This window comes from Triturus cristatus, chromosome 7, assembly GCF_964204655.1.
Source record: "Triturus cristatus chromosome 7, aTriCri1.1, whole genome shotgun sequence".
NCBI lineage: Eukaryota > Metazoa > Chordata > Amphibia > Caudata > Salamandridae > Triturus > Triturus cristatus.
This window is the reverse complement of record NC_140590.1, coordinates 409500521-409524846: the sequence shown is the minus strand read 5'-3', so window position 1 is coordinate 409524846 and position 24326 is coordinate 409500521. Positions and strand designations below refer to the sequence as shown.

Below are 24326 nucleotides of genomic sequence, written 5' to 3'. Positions count from 1 at the left end.
GGTGGCATGACCGGGGCCTGGAGCTTGCACGGGCACGTGGTGTGCCCACTGATGGACACACACCAGTGACAGCAGGCGAGCAGTGGGGCCTGGGTGCGCAGGGGCGGCGGTGTCTCTCTCTCGCTCTCTCTCTCTCGCTCTCTCTCTCTCTCTTCCTTTTCTTCCCTCTCTTTCTCTCTCTGGCTTTCCTTCCTTCTCTGTTTCTCTGTGTCTCGCTCCTTTGATGTGTGCATGACACACGTCCTGATTTTGTGCTTTATTTTCCAGGCTGTGACGTCGAGTTGTCCCTGACGGACCCAACAGGAGTCTTCCGCATTGGTGTTTTGTGTTGAATTTCAATAAAGTTTTTGGTTATTACTTCAGTGCTGTGTGACTGTTTCTCGTTCTTGTGGCCACACATGTGTGTTTATTTTGGGCAGTGTGCATCATCATGCGCTTGTGACTCTTGTGTCATGCACGGTATGTGTATGTCCGGAGGGTGGGGCTGGGGGTGGTTGCGGTGGGTGTTGTGGCCTTCATGGGTTTCCGCATTGCATGATCATTGTCTCCATAGAATCGGTGTGTCTTCCGGTATGGGCTACCTTTTATGCTGCAGGTAGTCGTACTGCTTAACACCAGCAAAAGGCAGGTGTTAATTCCCTGTTACTAACGTGGCTTATCGCCTGTTTTTGGTTCGCATCGCATATCTGGCAGTTTGTTGTGAAAGTGGTGTTGTGGTTTTTTCCTGTGTTTTTGCATGGGAATGCCTACTCTGCATCTCATTAGGGTTACTTGGTGGTGTCCACCGTGGAGATACATTTTGGGGCAGTTATCGCGGGAATACTGGCGTTGTCTGCAGTTTGCACCAACTTGTGAGTGGGGTGATACATCTATCCCCACTTTTGATGCGTTAAGGTGGTGATAAATAGGAGATAAGTCCTTGTGAATACCCCCCTTAGTTTTTTGCATGGTGTGTATTACTTTTTGCAGGTAAAGCCAACTTTTCACTTTCTTTCAAAGACGCATGTTGTGCTTCTCCTTTTTGATTGCATAGGTTTCCCTTTCACTCACGATTTACTGTTATTAAATTAATTAAATTGCCTAACATGAGACTTTTCAAATTATGTAAGAACTTTGCTTTCGGGATATGTATTTCATGGCAACGTACGGTCATTTTGCTGATCTGCAATTTTCATATATACCTGAGACAACATTGTACCAATTTCAGTGAATTTAAAAGTAAAAGCTCCACTACTTCAAAACGTTAGCTGTTCTCACTTTTGGAGACAATTGTAGTAATGAGTCCATTGCAGGGGGATCTGAAGGCGCTTGTGATCTAAAAATAATGGAAGGTTCTATTAACCTTTATGCAAGCCTCACTAGTTGCTTTTACCTATTTATCTTATCTATGTAACTAAACATTGCACCTCACACAAAGCGTTATACAACATTGTCCCCACGTACCTTAACAACATCATAAATGTCCAGAAACCTTCTGGACACCTTTGTCCAGCCAGAGCAATGCCTTCTCCTACCTCGTCCCAAGTCTTGATTAACCTGCCCCTGAATTATAAAAGAAATTGAAGACCTGGCTCTGCACCTAGCCCCATCCCTGGTGCTGCCCATACAGCTCCTTCTTCAGCACCAGGATATCCTCCAACGTAACGTACTATATAAACAGACTGATAAAGCCTCAGCATGTCTTAAGATCCTCATCATATTGATGGTCTGCTTGATTATTGTTCATTTCCATGGATGTAATTTGACCTTGTTTAATTTGGCGTTGTATCTTACATCATAAATAACAAAATCTGTTTTACTGATTATTATCTACCTTTTCACCCTTCATGTTGAGAAATTGCACTGAAAATATATCTTAATCAAAAATCTACATTTATTAAACTTAAAAGTCAGCCTGTATGATGCTTATAGAAGGGCATGTCCCAAAGCTGCATGTCTACAACATGTGAATTTTTCTGCATTTTATTGTTGCTTACGTCGTCTAGATAAATAGAAACAATGAGAACTCTCAATTATAAGCTTCCTAAATAGTTCATGTAGAGCTTGCACAAATGCTCATGAGTGGCCTCTATTCATACACTGTAAGTCATGTCACCCATCCTATGTTGAATGTATGTATCATCTGTACAATACACAATTATTAACATTAATCGCCCTGATATATTAGCGCCCAAGTGAGGGAAAAAATAATAAAAAATAGAAATTACATGTTTTAGCTTGAAAACGTTCAATGCCCCTCTGGTCCCATTTGCTCCAAACAGCCCTCTGCAAAATAATAGACAATCTTTTGTAAAAACACTCTAAAACCATTGTACCGATAGTGCACACTTTCATCTTGCGATGCGAAATCGAAAACATCTGCAAACCCATGTCATAGCAGAAATTCCTATGCACCTGTTATTAACACAGATGCAAAGTCAGCTCCTCATCTTTGTCCTGCCCGGTCGGGACCTTTGTCTTTAATTTAATATATCTAGATTCCGTCCTATGATGGCCAAAAAGTGACAGATGTAGCCAATGCCATTATTGATGGTTGGAAAACAATAAAAGAGTTGTAGTGATCCTTTTAAATATGCACCTTCTTTTCTAATTGGAAAGCGTGATTTGGATGTTTATGGGTGCTCACACCCACTGGGCACCACTGCCATGAGGGATGAAGGACTTGTGAGGACTTTGGGTATGACAACATTTATGATATTATATTCCATTTTATAGCCAGTTTCTGTTAATACTGTTACCTGTATTTATTTCTTAATCAGTTAGCATTTTCAAGGAACCTTAGGGGATATAGCCAGTGTCATATAGGATAATATGGTGCATTGGTTTTAGTTTCTAACTAACAACATATTAGTTAAACACACTGTTTAACCAAACCATCATTATTTTGCAGTTTCTTCCTGTGGGTTTAGCTGTGACCCTCTTGCTGATAATTTTCAAAGTCAATAGGTCTGTGTTATAAATGGGGGTCTCTAGTTGGCAAGGGTTTGCACTTTTGTCCAAGTAGGAACCCTTCCTTCTAGTCAGGACAAGGGAGTTACACTCGTAAAATAACCCCTGCTCCCCCCCTTGGTAGATTGGCACGAGCAGTCAGGCTTATTCTAGAGGTAATACAGTGTAAGCACTACAAAAGTACACCACACCAGTTTAGAAAAATATCCAATATTTTTATATACTTAAGACAAGACCAAAAACTATAAAAATCCACAATACAGTACTTAGAAATCTTCAGTTATCGGAATAAACTTGAAAAACAGTTCCTTGAAGTCAATAGCTCTGTCTGGGGCTATCACGGCGCCGTGAACAACAAATCCAGACAGTTCTGGCTGACTGCCACGTCGCCAGCTGGCTATGGTGTCGGGAAGACCCGCAAAGCAGTACCTTTAGAAATGCAGGGTGTCAGCGACCTCTCGTTGAGCTCCGAAAGCACAGTGTCCGCAGGCATAGGTTCTGGAGTTCGGTGCAGGAGTCATTGGGCCCTTGAAGTCACACGCGTTACAGATTGAACTCATTGCGGTTGAAGTGAGGAGTGCCGGCGTCGGCAGGCATCGGATGCTGCAGTGCAAAATGCAGCGGTGCAGCGTGCTGTGCCCTTGATGGAGCGGGTAGTACAACATTTTGTATTCCCCCCCCAATTTGCATGTGCATACTAATAAGAATAATGTATTAATTATAATAATATTAATGTGTTTGCACGAAAACCCTAACCAACCATACTAATGTATGAATTACACGTGGGATTGCATTTTGCGTGGCTAAAATAATTATAAACTAATATATGTACGCATACTAATAATTAGAAAATAGAATATTGCATGATATATGTTGCTTTTGTGACGCTAATTGTATGTTGCACCAGATGACATCATTGGGTGAATATAAACGCTTTAAATGTTGCAATACGCTAGATAATTACATACACATAGGGGAATTAGTGAGGGTTAAACATTTTATTCGTTATTTCCATGTTTTAATTACTTTTTGTGTTTGTTTCGCTTAAGTTGACCATTTGGGCCTACGTTAAAATGCCCGACTGAGGCATTCGACGTGACGGCTACCATTCCACGAGGTTACAGACCAAGTGCGCATGCCCTAAGCTTCTGAACAAGTGGCCTCAAGATGACCTACACTGCCCGTACCAAAGCAAGGTCGCGACTGGACATTGGCCAAGAACTTTAACAATAGACAAGTTTGACAAACCAGATGAAATAGGCCTGAGAGAGTGACATCATGAACTTTCTGAAACCGAAACGGACGATCTTAAACGGCCAATCAGAAGCCCCTAAAATTGGGTTTCGTTACATTTTGACATTATTTTCATTATAAAAGATGGTAGAATAGTGAGTTGGGCGCGCTCTTTTTTCTTTTCCTGACGTTATGCTGACGGAGAGGACGGTGACACTGCAGGACAGCTGTTTCCCTGAATCTTTGACAGACTGAATTACTGCCCAATTTCCTGATGAACTGAAGAACTTTTGACTTAATGGGCATTGATTGATGAGAACACTCTTATGGTCTCGACCCAATCTTTGGGACTGTAACGTGCTACAGGATGGCTTGATTAACTTAAAAGGATGACTTTTAGCCAGATTAGGTAAATATGGTGTTCTGTGGTTTGACTAATGCTGAATTTAAGTATTGCAATAACTAGATAAACAATATTATTGATTAACAAGCAAATGTGTTGGATGGTTTATTTGAAAAGAACAATTAAGATATGAATGTAGAATATAGAAGATTAAAATCAACTCTCCAAAACAACTAATTAGATTCATTGACCGAGTAGAAGGAATATCTATGGTTCAGGTTCGAGGTGTGTTGGGTTAAAGGTGTTTAGTGCTTATGTAAACACATTTTCTTCAGGTATTCCTTTCATGTCAGCATTTGGAATAATTATCTCTCCGTAAGGGCAGATCAGTAAAGAATGTTAGTGTGAATGTTGGTGTTATGGGCCCCACCAATGAATGTATTGATTGAATGTGTTAGTGTGATATTTGGTCTGTGACGAAGGGAGGATTTGGGTTTCCACGCTGCAGCAGTTTTTCTGGTAGCAAGATGATGGTTTTATTGTTTTGGTGATTATTGCTTGTAAATTGCTTATTGATTATTGGTTATTGATTGATATTGGTTTATGTATTAACCCTCTATGTTGAGTTGCGTTGAGTTCTATGTTGTTTGCACAGCTTTGGGATGTAGGAAGTCGGAAGTTTGTAACAGTTCCGTAGTAGAGCAGAGGTAAGCGCTGCTCTCGGGAAAGACGGAATTGTTGTTGCCCTGTAGGTACACGGGGGAAATTTGTAACAATTGGAGTTGCACGACGCATTGTCTGGGTTCGATTCGGTAGCATCGTCGTGTGTTGCCATTAGAGACACTTTCTGTATGAGAGAAGTGTGTATGATAGCAAAGGTTACCTGTGAAATTTTGGTCTTAGGTACCAGGAGGCCAGAAGGTACTCTGATAACGCTTATCACTGGAAAGGTAGCTTGCTAGAAGGACAAAGGAGAGGGAAGTGCTACTTTGTTAACGAGTGTCATATTTCTGTAGTAGGACTGACTGTTCGCTGTTCTCGGGAAAGACAGAATTCTGTGTGAATGTACTACAATTTTCCCGTGTGAAAGTGTGTGAATGTAAAGGCATTCCGGTTAATTGCGAAACTCTGGTTGTATTTCTCAGGAGCATTGGGTCTCCAACTAGGTGTCTTAATTCTGGAGAAGCGGTTAGCTGATGCTTGTTAGAAGGGTGAGGTAGAGGGATGTGTTACTTTATCAACGGAAGTAACAATTCCGTAGTAAGGTAGAGGTAAGCGCTGCTCTTGGGAAAGACAGAATTCTTGTGAAAAAGATCTTTTGGTATTCTTTGGTTAGCGAAGCGGACAATGGTGGTGTTTTTATGTTGTTACTAACAGATTTGTAAATTTGAAAAATGTAAAAAGCTTACCGAGAATTTTTTTGTAAAGGAGGGGTCAACAGGAGCAGGAGTAGGAGCAGCAGCTGTTGACGTCAGAAAGACCGTCCTGGGATTGGCCAGTCAGCTAGAAACTAAACGCTCCTGATTGGTGCGTTAGTGTACGCCGCGCTAGGAGTGGAGAAGTACAGGGTGATGTAGACGTTGCTGATTGGTGCGTTGGTGTGAGACGCGCTGGGATTGGAAAATTACAGAAGTGACGTAGACGCTCCAGATTGGTGCGTTAGTGTGAGTCGCGCTACGATTGGTCAGGATAACGGTACAGCCGTAAGGCTAGTGATAAACGAAAAACAAAAAGATGTATTACGATCCACCAGAAACAGAGAAAAAATCCTGGTTTGGGAGAATCAAGAAATGGTTTAAAAAGGACAAACCGATAGTGACTAGGGAAGGACAGTTACTTCCTCCGCCGAAACCCCCCACATCCTTTATGGTTGCGAAATATGGATATCATACTTGTATTTGGTTAGACAATTGGGTGAAGTACACAGAAAATGATGGAGTTTTGGCATTTCCGGAACATGGTTCATTTAATTTAGCAGTTTTGAGAAATTTAAGAGAGAAAATGATGAATCTAGAGCTGAGACCTAGACCGACACAGTTTGAGGCATTGACAGAATGGGAAGATGAGATGCATGACAGAGAAAGACAGAGGAGCGGCGGAAGATATAGGTACATGTTTGGTAGATCGTATGGACATGAAAATCATGATGACCGAATGAGAAGGTTTGGAATGCTAGTATGACTGAAGGTCTATTCCCTGTAAGAACTGGTGAAGAAGTTGGAGGTAGAAAATGTACCGAAAAGAGACATAATATAGAATCAGGAGGGTATGGAGTGCATGAGTCGGAGGATGATGTTATTGATGACATGTTTTATAAGAATCCACCTCTGTATCAACCAGAATCTGAAATGTTGACACCAAGTGCCCCAATGAGAGAAACTTTGCGAATTATTAAAACTGAACCAGCACCCCAAGAATTAGGAAAGAGTAATTCCATCAGAGAGATAGAGAGAAAATCGGATAATAAGGTGAGTGGAGAAAATTCAGCAGAGTTAGCAAAAACGACTTTAGAACTAACTGAAAAGATACGTGAATTGACTAAAAATTTAGAAGCTGTAACTGTTCCAGTGACTATAGGCCCTGTGATGCCCATTTTTGATAAACAGAAGAATAGAGAAAATTGTCTAACAGTCCCTTATAACAGTCAGAAACAGATAGAGAAGCCAAAACAAAACATGAATGAAAATTCATGGAGACAGACTATGAATATAATTGAGCCAAATGTTTTGAATAATCCATTCGTAGGTCAAAATGTAACAGAGAGACATACCATGACAATGAAATCAGTAACGGAAACCCAAAGGGATTTAGAACAAAGTAATGTAGAAAAACCAGTAGGTCCAACTACAGATGAATTAAGTGAATGGCTAAGAAGTTTACAAAGAAAAGACAAAGAATCCCAGTCAATAGATGTAGCCAAATTACGGATGGTACTGGAAGAGTTAATAGTAGGAACTATCCCCACAGAGAAACTAAAAACTTATCAGGATGAAGAATTGTTAATTTTATGTAAAAGTGTAACATGGCGGGCAACAAATCTGCATGAAAGATTGGAAGAAGTAGCAAATGAAATGGGTATAGATATTGAAAAGGTGAAAGCTCTACAAAAACAATATCAAATAGATTTTACTGAAAAAAATATTGAAAATTTGAGTAGCACAGGACGAATAAGTCAGTTTAGGGAAATAATTATTTTGTTGAGAAAATGGGGAGATGGAGAAGTAGGTGGTACAGAAAGCGAGATGATGCCCCAGACAAAACATTTACAGCATTCCCTGTAAGAGAAAAAGAGAAGATAGTAACAGAATGCCCCATGAGAGAAATTCCAGGAGGAGGGTATGTACATGTTCCATGGACAAGGCAGGATATTTTGCCATTTACCAATGATTTCCCTCAACTCCGCGAAAAGCCTGTCGAGTGGTATAGGCAAGTGGACAGATTTGTGAAGTTATCTAAGGTATTATGGATTGATTTGAATAGTCTATTTGACATAATAGTACCGGCAGATTTATGGACAGAGTGCAAATTGATGATAAATTGGCCAACACAGGAATGCCCTAGAGATCCAAAGACAGGAGCCCCTGATCCCGAGGTAATGAAGAAATATGAACAAGTTATTGTCTTTCTGAAAAATAAGGTACCGCCTAAAGAAACAGATTGGGTGAAAATTGACAGAACACATCAGGAAAGGTAGGAGTCGGTACATGCCTATTATGAGAGGTTGATTTTGGCCTTTAAGCAGTTTAGCGGTGATGAGAATTTGAGTGGAAAGGATTTACGTCATTTTGTATACAGTTTTGTATATGGTCTACTTCCAGAGATTAGTGAAATGATCAAGCAACATACTGTAGATTGGCAAAATAAGAAAATAGATGAAGTATTGAGACATGCAAAATATTTTAGTGACGAAACTGAAGCAAAACAGCGTAAATTAAAGGAGAAAGCTATGTGGGCACAAGTAAAGGTAGCAGAGAGGCAGGAAGCTCAGTTAGCAGAACAAGCAAATAATACAGGCCCTAGACAAAACTTTATTCCTGGAAAAGGTAAGGGAAACTTTAATATAGAAGAAGCTAAAAAGAAATTCTCATGTCATAATTGTAGTAGAATACGGCATTGGAAATCCGGGTGTAAATTTTCCCCAAACACTAACAATGAAAATGCATCATTGAATCCACAGGTGAAGAATGAGGTGAGTGGTCAACCGCAGCGACAGCAGCAGGTTGTAACCCAACAGAATCAGGTGCCAAAACCGCCTTTTCCACAGAGCAAAAACTCCCAGAAATTTAGTAAAAAAACGAGATTCTACAACGAAGAACAGGTAAATAAGCTGTCGCGCGCAAGCACTGTTTCGCAGTATTGGTTGCAACGCGATGAGAGTGAATCAGACGAAGGTTATTGACGGTGCCGAAGGGAGGAAGAAGAGTGCGTACTTGGCGCAACTCTAGAAATAGACCAGACAGGCCCATTTGTGGATGGGAAAATAAACAATGAAAGTATTACTTTCTTAGTCGATACTGGTGCTACTCGATCGACTGTCAGGTCAGCTGATGTTAAGAATCTTCCTTTCTCGGATGAAACAATCCAAGTAGTTGGGGTATCCAACAAACAGATCAAAACATACCTTACGGAACCTGTGAAGGTTAGTATAGGGAAATTCTCTGAAATGCACCGTTTTGTCGTGTGCGATACAAGTCCAGTAAACTTGTTAGGTAGGGATTTGTTGTGCAAGATGAATTGCACTATATTCTGTACTCCTGATGGTATAGCATTTGAAACCCCTGATGAAGATGTACTGTATAAAGTGACAATGGCCAATAGGGAAACTGAGGTTACTGAAGCTTATGCTGTGTTCAATCCTGATGAATTACCTTAAGAACTGAAACAGACCGTAAAAGCAGAAGTCTGGGATTTTACAGGAGAAGATGTAGGACTGATGAGAAATGTAGACCCACTGAGAATAACAATAAAAGAAGGAATAAGTTATCCAAATGTCCCTCAATATAAACTGACACCAGAAGTAATAGAAGGAGTTACTCCTATAATTGAGAAAATGATAAAACAAGGTATTTTGAGAGAAATAATGAGTAGTCCATGTAATTCACCGATTATGGGACTGAAAAAGCCTAATGGTCAGTTCAGAATAGTACAAGACTTGAGAAAAATAAACAAAATAGATGTCCCATGTTGTCCCATTGTACCAAACCCATCTGTGATTTTGTATCAGATTCCCCATGATGCTTAATGGTATACTGTAATCGATTTATGCCATGCTTTCTTTTCCATTCCATTGCACCATAACAGCCAGCAAATTTTTGCATTTCGTTTTGGCGAACGTATTTTGGCTTGGTGTCGAATTCCACAGGGATATACAGAGAGCCCCTCAATATTTAATCAGATATTAAAGAAATCACTGGAAAATGTAACGATGCCTGAAAATTCAGTACTAGTCCAGTACATCGACGACCTTCTTGTGGCGTCGAAAACTCGCGAAGCTTGCGAATCAGACACTATAGCCTTGTTGAATCATTTGGCAGATGGAGGACTTAAAGTGTCGCCATCAAAATTACAATTTTGCAAGAAAGAAGTACATTATTTAGGCCATAACATTGAAAATAGACTGAGGAAAATAACAATAGACAGAATCAGAATCATAAAGGGAATGAGAGCTCCCATGACACAAAGAAAAGTAAGAATGTTTCTTGGAATGGTTGGATTTTGTCGTCAGTGGATAAGCAATTTTTCACTGATTGCAAAGCCCTTAGTATGTTTGACGAGAAGTGATGTGAGAGATTCCATTGAATTAAACAAAGAGGAATTGGCTGCTTTTCAACAACTGAGAGATGGTCTGTGTGAAGCTCCAGCGTTAGGACTGCCTGATTACGAGAAGGAGATTGAGTTGTACTGCAGTGAGAGGAATGGATGTGCACTTTCTGTATTAATACAGAAACATGGAAAGCTGAGGAGACCAATTGCATGTTTTTCGTCTATGCTAGACCCAGTAGCTGTAGCTTTACCTGGGTGTTTGAAAGCAGTAGCTGCTACTTGTCGGAGTTTGGAACAAAGTGAAGGAATTGTGATGGGATATCCTGTGAAAGTGTTTGTACCTCATGACGTGGCAATCCTTTTAACAAGGAGTCGCACTCCATACATGACACATAGTCGGCTGACTAAGTATGAGAAAGTCATATTAGGTGCAACAAATGTGAGTCTTGTGAGATGTTTGAACATGAACCCTTCAACGTTATTGCCTGATGCTGAGAATATAGAAGTCAGGGATGAAGCAGATCATGATTGTCTGGATGTACTTGATTTCTGTACGAAACCACGACCTGACATGAAAGATGTACCATTGCCTGAAAGCGATTTCATGATGTTTGTGGATGGTTCTTGTCTGAGAACAGATGATGGAACATTGAGTGCAGCATATGCAGTGTGTACAGTTGCAGCTGTGATGGAAGCATCCTATCTGAAAGGAGTGAGATCGGCCCAGGTAACAGTCAGTATAGATTTGATGTTGTGCATGATTTTGGCCAGATATGGCTACAGAGAGGATTTTTGACATCAAGTGGAACTCCCATTAAGAATGCTGAAGTGGTTGGAAAATTGCTTGAGGTGATACAGCTGCCTAGGCAATTGGCAGTTGTGAAGTGTGCTGCTCACAGCCAGACTGGCGATTATATCGCCACTGGAAACAAATATGCCAATTATATGGCTCAATACTGTGCCCGTAATCAGAATTCGATCAACAGGGCAAAGGAGAAAGAGGCGGTTTCTTGTGCCTTAATGTTTACTAACATTGTAGGTACTTGGGAAGAAGTAAGACAGTTGCAGGAAGAAGCAGGAGATGAGGAAATGAGACTGTGGGTAAAAGCAGGATGTGCACCAAGGGAGAAGGATCATGTGTGGGTTTATCGGGATGGAAGACCAGTTATGCCTGATAGCATGATGTCTGCCATGGCACGGATGTATCATGGTCAGGGACACATAGGGAGAGATGCCATGATCAGGTCATTTAAACAGACCTGATACAATGCAAAATTCAGACTTGTTGCAGAGAGTCTAAGTCAAAGATGCCTTATATGTCAGCAAGACAACCCTGGAAGGAAGACAGTAGTGAATCTAGGAACCATAGGTCGAGAAGGAGGGCCTTTTATCAGAATGCAAGTAGACTTCATTGAAATGCCTCCCTGTAACAGATTGAGATATGTCCTAGTAATGGTCTGTTTGTTCTCAAGATGGGTAGAGGCATACCCAACTAGGAGAAATGATGGAATTACAGTGGCAAAATTGCTGTTGAGGGAATTCATTCTTAGATTTGGGTTCCCAGTAACAATTGAATCAGATCGAGGAGGACATTTTCATAATGAGATCATACAATTGATTTGTGAAGCATTGAATATACGACAAAAACTACATTGTGCCAATCGTCCAGAGGCTTCTGGAGTAGTGGAGTAAATGAACGGTACTATTAAAAACAGAATAGGGAAAATGTGTTTAGCCACAGGTATGAAATGGCCAGATGTCTTGCCTCTAGTACTCATGACTATTAGATCAATTCCTGACAGAACTACAGGGTTGAGCCCCCATGAAATTCTCATGGGAAGGGCCATGCGTCATGTGTTCATACCAGTCAACAAGCTGTTGCCTATAACTGATGACATGGTGTTGGATTACTGTAAAGGCCTGGCTGACGCAGTTCATTCTGTGTTTCATCAGGTTGGAGCGGATGCCACCACCATTGAAAAGAAGCAAGTTCATGATCTGAGCCCAGGGGACTGGGTGAGAGTAAAAGTACACAGAAGAAGAAACTGTCTGGTTCCAAGGTGGGGAAAACCATGACAAGTGATCTTGACTACAACAACAGCTGTGAAGTGTGCTGGACTCAAAAACTGGATACACGCCAGCCATACATTGAGAATCCCAAATCCAGTGGATAGCAAAGGAAAATAATATTTTGATGAATCAGAATCAAGTACTGAATCAGATGACGGAGAAACAGGAAGAAGTGAAAACCCTGAAAGGGGGGAATCAGGATCAGATTTAACTTCTGTCCAGAGAAGTATTGCCCTAATAAGAAGGCTACAGATATCTGATACCAGCTCAGATTCAGAGGCTGAGAAAGAAGCGGTGCATCTGAGAAAAAGAAAAAACAGTGAAAAGACAATTAAAGAAATTGTTGACAAGGAAATTCCAGATGAAAGACTGAGAGTAATTCCACCTGAAATAACAACTTTAGATGGACAGGTGCCAGATACAGAGAGAGAGGGAAAGATTTCTGCGGAAGACCCCTGAGGAGGTGTAGGGAACTCCAACATCCAGTTAGAGGAAGGGACAAGTAGTCAGCAGGAAGATTGCGTGCCGGAGATTCGAGGAGGGATAGAAGTAGGGAAATCAAAAGAAGTGGTGGAAAAAGAAGCTGTTGACAGTAAAAAGCAAGTTGAAACAGAATCAGAGGAAAGTGAAGACGAAGTACCAGAACCTTCGAGCTCTAAGAAAAAGAGCTTGGAGAACTAAAAAGAATGATAAAGGAGGTAGACTGAAAAGAGCAGCCAAAGATGAGATTTGGCCAAACAAAATAAAGAGACTGAGATATCGATTAACACGAGTGAATTCACCAAGAGCTGAACAGGTGAATGAGGTGACAAGTCAAGGAAAATCAGAAGACGAAGAGTTAATCGTAATAGAGGAAAACAAAAGAACGAGGAAACCTAACCAGAAGTATAAGTCGCCGGAATGGACGTATGTCGCCCTGTCTGAAAGAAAAGAAGAGGCAGATAGTCAAGGAAATCGAGAGGAGACTGTACTGAAAGTGGTTGAGGAAGACGAAGAATCGGAAATCCTGAGAGTTCTCTTGTCCGATATTGGAGAAGAAGAAGCGGAAGTTCAGGAAATTCTGTATTCAGATCACAAAGGAAAAGTGAAAGACGATGAGATGCCAAACTGAATGAAATAAGAAAGCTGCTGCTGGAGAGACAATAAAATACGACAAAAAGACAAAAACTGGTAGAACCAAGTATGTGCTTAGAGCCTTGGGTTAGATAATCTAGTTGTGAAGTAGAAGAGGCTAAGTCAAAAGACACTGCTCATTTTAACAAAAATGGCAAACACAGATAGTAGAAAAGGTAGATGTATATTCTTGAGAAGATGGTGTAAAATGTGTTGTTGTTGTACAGGATTACTAATGCTTCTGTGGATACTTGCTCTTATAATCTCATTTAAGGTTACTATAGATACAATAGAAGGACATAGCGAAAACAAAACTAATATAGAAAAGATTCAAAAGGTAGTTCCGACTAGAATAGATAAAAACTATTTACATAAAGACAGGTCTATAACTGATTTTTCTAATAATGTGTTTTCGAAATTGTTGTATGAATATGTAAAAACCATGGATGTAAGGGACTGCTACGTTTGCATGCATTTACCTGCATCTGTATCGGAGGGAGTGACTTTTCACCACCTTCCAGTAACATATGGAATAACATGTAGTGTAATAGCTAGTTTATTTTATTAAACAGGGAAATTAGAATATTATTTTTCAGATGTAGATAACATATTTGCACAAGTACCTTCAATTAAAAAGCTAAACAAGGTAAAGCCTGCTAAGGTATTAGGTGAATTTTTTCTAGAGACTAAAGAACTAACATTAGAATATATTTTTAGAAATAATTTGACTTGCAGTTTAAAGAAAGATCATTACTGGATATGGTAGAAGAAAGGAGACTGAAGATGCAAAAGAAGGCATCTGAAGGAAAGGTAGAGAAGACAGTCTGGGATGTAGAATTGGAAAAACACTTGAAAGGAGAAGCTAGTCCAACTATGGCTTTAGATTGGCCTCAGAAAGGGAAAAAGTGTATTAGGAGGAATGAAACTGCATACAACAATTACTTCGTAGGGAATAGTGAGTGCCATGATACATACCGAATCATGGGTGGATGGGGATTTAAAGGTGGAAAAGATCCAGTTTTTCCTAGATTATATTTTATTTGTGGGAACAAGGCGTATTATCGTTTGCCAGACCATTGGTATGGCACATGTTATGTAGGCCTGGTTTTTCCCCAAAAAATTCATATGGAAAGAGGAGAAGATGGTGTACATAGCTTAGGTAATTATTTAGCACGTAGTAAGAGAGAATCTTGGTTAGAAATTGTAGGTGACATTTTTGGAGCATTGATACCAGCAGTGGGAATATCTCTGAATGCAAACAAAATTAGAAAACTATCAACAGTAGTGGATCGCTTGTCAACAAGCACCGCTGGAGAATTCTTACTAGTGGATACAGAAATGGTTGCTGTGCATGCTATGGTAATGCAAAACTGACTTGCCCTTGACATTTTATTGGCTAAAGAGGGTGGAGTCTGTGGAATGATGAAAGTTCAACATTGTTGTACTTACATTCCTGACAAAAGTAAAGATTTGAATATCTATATTAAAAATATCACTGAAGTGCATGATGAGATTGCACCATTGGAGGTTGAAGGTGTTTGGGAAAAGATTGGAAAGAAAACAGCTGCTATTAAGAATATCTTAGTAGCTCTAGTTAGTACCTTTTTAGGAAAGATCTTATTTCCATTAACATGTGTGATTTTTCTAGTATTAATAATAAAATTAGGTTGTCTTTGTTGTAAAAAGAGAAAAATTCAGAAAAAGTTAAAAAGAGAAAATTTAAGAAGAAAAGATCAGAAACAAAGGAGGGAAATTGAAGAAATAGAATTAGAGGAGTTAAAAGAAAGTAGGTATAAGAACACTAAGTGAGAAGAGGCTGGAGAAGCTGAACTATAAATTATACAAGAAATCACTTCTGAACTCCATGAAAAATTGAATACAAAATTTTAATGGTGTGGTGATAAAATCACCAAAGGGGGGTTTGATGGAGCGGGTAGTACAACATTTTGTATACCCCCCCAACTTGCGTGTGTATACTAATAAGAATAATGTATTAATTATAATAATTTTAAAGTGTTTGCATGAAAACCCTAACCAACCATACTAATGTATGAATTACACGTGGGATTGCATTTTGCGTGGCTAAAATAATTATAAACTAATATATGTACGCATACTAATAATTAGAAAATAGAATATTGCATGATAAATGTTGCTTTTGTGACGTTAATTGTATGTTGCACGAGATGACATCATTGGGTGAATATAAACGCTTTAAATCTTGCTATACGCTAGATAATTACATACACATAGGGGAATTAGTGAGGGTTAAACATTTTATTCGTTATTTCCATGTTTCAATTACTTTTTGTGTTTATTTCGCTTAAGTTGACCATTTGGGGCTATGTTAAAATGGCCGAATGAGGCATTCGACTTGACGGCTACCATTCCACGAGGTTACAGACCAAGTGCGCATACCCTAAGCTTCTGAACAAGTGTCCTCAAGATGACCTACACTGCCCGTACCAAAGCAAGGTCGCGACTGGACATTGGCCAAGAACTTTAACAATAGACAAGTTTGACAAACCGGATGGAACATGCCTGACAGAGTGACATCATGAACTTTATGAAACCGAAACGGACGATTTTAAACAGCCAATCAGAAGCCCATAAAATTGGGTTTCAATGCATTTTGACATTATTTTCATTATAAAAGATGGTAGAATAGTGAGTTGGTCGCGCTCTTTTTCCTTTTCCTGATGATATGCTGACGGAGAGGACGGTGACACTGCAGGACAGCTGTTTTCCTGAATCTTTGACAGACTGAATTGCTGCCCAATTTCCTGATGAACTGAAGAACTTTTGACTTAATGGGCATTGATCGATGAGAACACGCTTATGGTCTCGGCCCAATCTTTGGGACTGTAGCGTGCTACAGGACGACTTGATTGACTTAGAGGACGACTATTAGCCAGATTAGGTAAATATGGTGTTCTGTGGTTTGACTAATGCTGAATTGAATTTTTGCAATAACTAGATAAACAAATTTATTGATTAACAAGCAAATGTGTTGGATGGTTTATTTGAAAAGAACAATTAAAATTTGAATGTAGAATATATAAGATTAAAATCAACTCACCAAAACAACTATTTAGATTCATTGATCGAGTGAAAGGAATAACTATGGTTCAGGTTCGAGGTGTGTTGGGTTAAAGGTGTTTAGTGCTTATGAAAGCAAATTTTCTTCAGGTATTCCTTTCATGTCATCGTTTGGAATAATTATCTCTCCCGTAAGTGCAGATCAGTAAAGAATGTTAGTGTGAATGTTGGTGTTATGGGCCCCACCAATGAATGTATTGATTGAATGTGTTAGTGTGATATTTGGTCTGTGACGAAGGGAGGATTTGGGTTTCCACGCTGCAGCACCCTCAGGTCATGGTGCAAGAAGTGGTTCGGTGACGGTCGTCCAGCGGCATCGGTGAAAAGGGCTGCGGTGCGAAGTGATGCGGTGCGAAGTGATGCGGTGCGAAGTGATGCGGTGCGAAGTGATGCGGTGCTCGTCGCGGTGCTGGCAGGTCATGGTGCAAGCAACTGCATCGTCGTTGCTGAAGCACTGTCGTCGGCTGACGAACTGGAGTCGATGGTGCCGTTGTTGGTAGGCCAAGGCTGCGGTGCGGAATGAGGACGGTGCATCATGTAACTTACGAGAGGTGTCCTTGAACCACGGTGCAAGCAGTGGCGTTGATGTTGGCATGAAACGGCGTCCTCAGGGATACCAAGGTGGCGTTGTGAAGCAAGGTGGTGCGGAGTGCGGTGCCCACAGGTCGGGGTGCAAGCATCGGCTCGCTGGCTGCATCAGATGGCATCGTCATGAGACCAGGGTGGCGGCGTGGCGTTTTGGCGGTGCCCTCTGCGGTGCCTTCAGGACACGAAGTTAGCTCCGCCGTCGTAGATGGCGTCGGGTTGCTTTTTCTTCCGTTGCAGCACAAATCACAAAGTTCCCAGTGCTGAGGGCAGGAGAACCTTGCTGTTCCAGAGACTTCTGAACAGGGGGCAAACTCTACCTCAAGCCCTTGGAGATGCTCAAAGAAAAGAAGTGGCAGAAAGTTCAAGTCCAGTCCTTTCACTGCCCAAGACAGAAGTAGCCACTGCAAGCCAACAAAGCAAAGCACACAATAAAGTTCCTCCTCACAGCTTCTCCAGCTCTTCTTCTTGGCAGTCTTCTTGGTCCAAAAGAGTTCTAAAGATCAGGGGTTTGGGCCCCACTTTTTATAGCCCATAATCCTTTGCCCTCTCAGGCAGAGAGTGTCTGTGCCCAGCCAGAACCAGTTCTGCCGTCTCTGGTGTGGCTTCCTGGCAGGAGGTGGAGAAAGCATTGTCAGAGGCAGACCAGGCCCATTCAGGTGAAAGGAAATCTCCTCCCCCTACTCTAAATGCAGCCGAGGTGTATTCAGCTCTTTTTTCTGACCCGACTAGACTATCTGGAACCACAGCTCCTCCCCAGCCCCTGTCATCCAAAACCCAGACTGTCAATCCAAAACCCCAGCAGAGGCCTACTGGATGGCTGAGCAAGAAAATACCTACTTTCTAAAAGTGGAATTTTCAAACACAGAATGTAAAAATTACCTTCACCAAAAGATGCATCTTTAGAGTCTGAGTTCAGGCATACTCAAATGTTTCTACGTAGTTCCCAGTTCCAGTCATGTTTATAAGATGTTATAAACAAACTCCCCATTCTGTCCTATGGGAACAGGTAGTCTTGCAATAGTGAACAAGCATTTGCAATGCAATCGGTCTCACCTTTGGGACCTTATATGTATTAAGCTATTCAGCACATTAGCCTGGGTTCTGAAACATCAACTGTTCTTTAACATGGAGGGAAAGTAAACACCAAACTGTGTGACACGCCAGGTATGGGAACACATGGACAGATATATTGCCTTTCAGTGGGAAATGGTACAGTCCAAAGCTCTGTTTTTAATATAAAATCAGGGCCTTCGGTGGTCATATCATTGAAAATACAAGATTTGATTTTTTTTTATTGTCTATGTGTGCTCATGGAAGACAATTTCTATGGACTGGAATTTAAGAGAATGCTAAAGTGATTCTGGTATTTTACTGACCTCTGCTGGTCGTTTTCTATCAAGAAAGTTAAATAGAGGCAGTTGCCAGAAAAATTTAAAAAAGAAAGTCCCTCAGCGGAAAGCAATTCTGGTATTTTACTGACCTCTACTGGTCGTTTTCTATCAAGACAGTTAAATAGAGGCAATTGAACAGAAAAGAAAGTACCTAATCGAAGCAGACAAGTTCTAGGGCTGATCTCCAGAGCCCACAAAGTACATACACATATAAGTATATTCTAAAGTTTATACAAGTGGTCTCGAATGCACAGCCCGAAAATAAACAATTGCTTCATTTTAAAGCAAGCAGAGCCTTGGTGGTTTGCTGTCCCCAGCAGGCCACCCTCCCTGTGTTATCGCTCATTTCCAATAGGGGGTCAATTTGTGACCTGCCTCATGAATATTAATGAGGCAGGTCATTTGCGACCCCCATTGGTAGTCGCTAAATGTGTCTGAGACACATTAGTACATTTCATGTTGGGTATCTCTAATTGTGAGTCGCAAAAAAGCGCAATTAGTGACTCACAAAAAGTAATGGTCCTACATCTGGCCCCACATCTTTTAAAACTGCTAGCCCTGTTGCATGTTTATCATTGTATCTTGATGTCTGACTTGCTTATATACAGACATATTACCTTTTGACATTGTAAATGGCAGCATTGAATGTGAACTTTCAACTATTCCTAGTTTTTCCAACTGAGGCAATATGCATGCAGAGCGGTATTGTTTTACTGTTCCATTATAAATACGGACTTTCTTATTCCAGCATGCTTGGTGTTTTTTTAAAAGCAGGACTGGCTAAATATCTCCCTCATGACATGGGATCAGCATCCAGTGATATTTATTCAATAACATTTAATATGGGTTCTTGTGTCAGCCGCTCATGCCTACTCCTTGGTGAAATAATGGAACTGGCGTATTCATGGCATTTTTAGGCATATTAGAGTCATGCATGGGGCTTTAGCACCCTTCCTTGGCAAATGCTTGGCCCAGGATATTGGTGGTACATTTTGCAATATTTAGGGAATCAGCACAAAGCTGACCATATTGTATTGTGTGAATGTTGGCCTACTGATGCCATAGATGGCATGATTCTGCCATCCTTGGGCCCATTGGTGTCATCGATGGCATGGTTTTGCCATACTTGGGCTTGGCTTGTTCGCTAGCTTCTGGATAACTATTATGCCACGTCACTATCAAAGCTTACTAGCCACCATTGATATGTTCATTATGTAATTGGGGTCAACTCTGCAAGTGGGAGTATATATGCTGTGTGATAAAAACATTTTAGCGGACACATTTGTATGGAATAAAGTTCCCCTGCCATACATTATAAGGATATTGCCTAGAGGTCAGTGACCATACAGTGGAACAAGGCTGAGGTCTGTATTCTTTTATAAGTTCATGGAATTTCAGGTTAACATGCATTATTCCTTTAATGTACTGCAGAGGGTTGTTCCTTGTAATACATTGTCACTTGAGCATTTTTCCCTCACATCACCTATATTTTTGGTGACTTGCTCTTCAATATGAAAGATATAGTATGGTTGCAGACATAAAAGAATAAGAGCAGAATCCGTAGAGCAAAATTAAAACACCAATGAGAAGTTAGTAATTTATTGCAAAAATAGTAGTTGCAAAAAGACATCAGAGTCATTTATTAATAAGATTAACAAATTACTGTGTCTCAGAATAAATAGCAGCAAGTAGAGATATTCTCTTTCACCTCGAATGAACTATAAGCACACATTTACATTATGTCATAAATCTCTCCTTTCCTTGTTTAAACTGCAGCTACAGTGATGTCCCATGTCCTTGAGCAACTACGTCATTTATTATGACAAGTGGCCAGAGAGTCACAGCCGTACTGTAATGAGAAGATTAGGGGCAGGCTTTTACACAGGGATTGTAAGCTCCAATGTATTATATATGCATAATTTAATTGAACCTTTTCCCCATTATACACAATATCATTGTTGTCAATATATCTTAAAAGGTAGAACAATTTGAGCTACAATAGTGCCCTCAATTTTGTTCAGATTGCCAGACCTCCACTAGAATTATTTTTTTGCCTTACGGACTACAATCTCATTCAGGCAAGATTTAGCTACACAATATGCATAGCTGTGAACATATCAAAGTAATAGCCTAATTTAAACAAATTAGTAAGACAAATGCCTAAACTGACCAGCATATTGCTCATAGGGTAACTTTAAACATACTTTGTCATGTGGTATTGTTTCCTGTATGTACCAGGTCATGGGCAAACTCTGCGATTGTTAATCCACTGTTAGCCTACTGTATATTGAGCAAATATACAACTGTGCTCATCTCTAAATTAGATATCCGGCACCACCATGTAGCAGACTGTCATACTTCCTGGTGCTGACAATCAAGTGCCAATGCCCAGCACCTGAACCCACTGGCTCAAATTAAGCATTGCATTAGTGTTGTTCTCACGCACCCACTCGGTCTTTTTGCCAAAATATCATCACTCTTCCTAAGACATTTGTTGTTGCTCATCATACTCATCTTCTATTTTCCTCGCTACTCATTTTTTGTTCCCTACCAATGAATGTAGCTCTCTCCCCCTCAGATTCGTAACTTACTCCCCAATGGGTAACAGAACTCCTTCTGTACAGTCGAAGGCCTTCACAACTGTATCTTCCTACAAAACTCTTCCTTGTTCTGTGTCTACGTTCCAGAGCCCAGACTCCGATTTTTTAATCATGCTCCAAAAATAATGATTTCTTAATTATTTTAAGAGTTTGATTATCTTTACGTTTATGGCGTTTCTTCTGCATGGTTCGTGGCATATCTCAGTCACATGTTTGCTTTTCATCTCCCTAAACATAGCTTTGCAAGCTCTGTCACAGCCCCTGTGAGCAGCTGGTGGCGTCCATTTTACTTTCTGACTTGCACGAGCTACAAGATTTAAATCAAATTTATAAAAAATTATATTGCTGATGGGGAACATGATGAACAAAGAGACAAAAGGCCAGCAACGTTTAATTTCTACCCTGCCAATTCCGGGTCCAGAGCATTAATTGCCGCGCACAGATGAACGGCCTCTGCGAGCGCGCGGGGACAGGCACCAGCTGCATGCCCCTACTCAGCGCAAATCTATTTTATATTAATTGTTAGATCTCACTAATAAGCAAAGATAACAAATAATCAATTTTCTCCCCCTTGGATTGTGATGACGGAGAGGGGAATGAAATATGCGCCTCTGTCGGGTGATTTAGCACTGATGGCCGAAGGCAAGCAGCCAAGGGCCTGTTGCCAATGCTTTCAGTGAGCATTTAGGTACAACAGGCACCGTGGCCCAGAATTACAACAAAGCAATATCCTCTTTGAGGAAGTAGGGAATAAAGGCTTTGATTTTCCCTTCTTCCGTATTCCCTCCAGCTAATTGGGGATCTCGGCGTGTGCTGATGGAGAGAGGGACGGGAGCTGCCTGCTGCTCTGCAGTGGAGACGCCGTGCAAGGAGGCAGCAAGATCGACAAAGTAGGTTCTCTGCAGGGCGTCTTTGTTTACCGGATTGACTGCAATGATGATTGTAGAGAGCCCCTCCTCAGTGATAGGTTTGATGACAACGGAGCTATAGCAAGCTCTTTAAAAAACCAGCACGACGCAAGTGCGAACAGAGGCATGCCGGGATATCAAATCCGCCTTGTACAGAAAGGACTTTATAAGCAAGCATTGAAAATGCAATAGGACTCGCATTTACGCGAGACCTATTGCATTAGAATCAGAAGTGCGGGTTGGGAAGAAGGCGCGAACAGGAGTGGGGGAGCTGGTGTGGTCTGAGAAGTCACGGACTGCGGGAGGGGAGGGGGGAAGGCAGTGGAAGAAAAATACTGTTGGAAGTAAAGGGCCCGGTAGCCGTGGAAGGATACAAATGACGAATGAGGAGGGACTAAGAAGCCTCAAACCAATCGGAAGGCAGCATTTAAGACAAAAGCCAATGGGCAGAGAGTGGGCGGAGCTTCCACAAAGCTTCCATGCTACAGAATATACTGCATGCCTCGCAAAAGCGATGGCAGCGCAATAGTGCTGCAACGCTAGGTGAGACCTAAAAACGGACTTGGCAGTAATTCACTATCAGGACATGCCACACACACCAGGGCATGCCTTACCTTTCACATACACTGTACCCTGCACACAGGGGTACCTTGGGCCTACCTTAGGGGTGACTGACATGTAAGAAAATGGAAGGTTTAGGGACTGGCAAGTGGGTACACTTGCCAAGTCGATATGGCAGTCCCAGACTTCACACAGGCTCTGCAATGGTAGGCAAGAGTTACATTTACAGGCTGCTTGTGTGGGTGGCACAATCCCGTGCTGCAGCCCACTAGCAGCATTTGATTTACAGGTTCTGGCACACTCAGTGCACTTTACTAGGGGCTGACAGGTAAATCAAATATGCCAATCATGGAAACTCCAATCCATAACACAGTTTACAACAGGAGCACTTGCACTTTACCACTGATCAGCAGTGAGAAAAGTGAGCAGAGACACTAAGCCATCACAAACAGAGTCAACACCGGGAGGGCAGAAATCAAAATCTCAGGGGGAACATGCCAAAAGATGCCAAGTCTAACAGTCTGGCTTATTACTGAAACTGTCTTTACATTGATTGGTGTGTTGTGTGTGGTATCCAGAACTGGTGATAAGGTGAATGCAAGAATGAGACAATGGGTGGATGAATGGATGGAAGAGTGCAAAGAGGAATGGTCAAGTGTATTGGTGATGGGTGAGTGCATAAATGGAAGCATCTATTAATCCAATCATCAACTCATTCTTACCTTCAACTTTTCTCCCACCGCCAGAATCACACACACACACAAAAACATACATGCTCACACACTCCCCACTCAACCTTATATTGGCATATTCAGTTGTATATCAGACCTATTGGCTGTGTCATTGCTTGTTTGTATTTGGGGGATTTTCTCCTGAGAGTAGCTCAATAATAAAAAGAGAAAACACCATAATAGTGGTGTGGTCAGTAGAACAAGAATATATTTAGCAGTGTATTCTAACTTAGGCTGATTGCTGTTAATGTCTGCCACTGAAACAAAGATATTTTTAGGCATGTACATGCTCTTTCTATGCCCCATACTTAATATAATGTTTGGTGTAAATAATGCTTGCATCTGATTTTGGATTCTGATTTGAGAAAAATGTGCACCTGGCATTTTTCCCCACACAAATTCCTTCAGAAATTATCTGGAGGAATTTGCGCAAAGAAAACAATTTATAAAATGGAAAACCTGTAGTTTTGCTTTGCAAGAAATCTCATACCCCACTTAAGCCTGGTCTCCTGCTATCAGGGCAAGATCCAAAAAGGGTTGCTGTGAAAAGGACCAGTATCATGAGATTGCTGTGGAATGACCAGGAGAACGATGTGTTTTTTTGAGACCATGAAGGCTGGGAGATGCTGGAAGATGCTGTGATGACAATAGTCGAGCTGGGATGTGTTAAAAAAGGGTGTAGCTGGGTAATCATTTGTAAGAGTGTCGGTAGAGGATAGATGAAGTAGCTGAAGACAAATAACAATAGGGGCATAGGAAGAGATTGAAGGAGGAGAGCTGGAGTGCAAACCAAGAAGATCATAAGAGGAGCCTATTTTTGCAGGGAACAGACTTTGGTGGGGGTAGGCTAATGATAGGGGAAGCCTTGAGCAGATGACGTCTGGAGCAGTGGGGAAAAGACAAAGTTAGTCAGCTGGTACCAGGGGATAATGGAGTGCTAAGGAGGAATGAGAGCAGAAGTGGCAGCCCCGAGAGAG

General features: G+C 41.1%; 1 protein-coding gene across 1 annotated transcript in view; it reads left to right on the top strand.

The window, feature by feature from the left end:
* The window catches only part of LOC146809809 (extracellular calcium-sensing receptor-like), a 77402-nt gene that overhangs the window by 5746 nt on the left and 47330 nt on the right, over positions 1-24326 (top strand). The window lies entirely within an intron of this gene.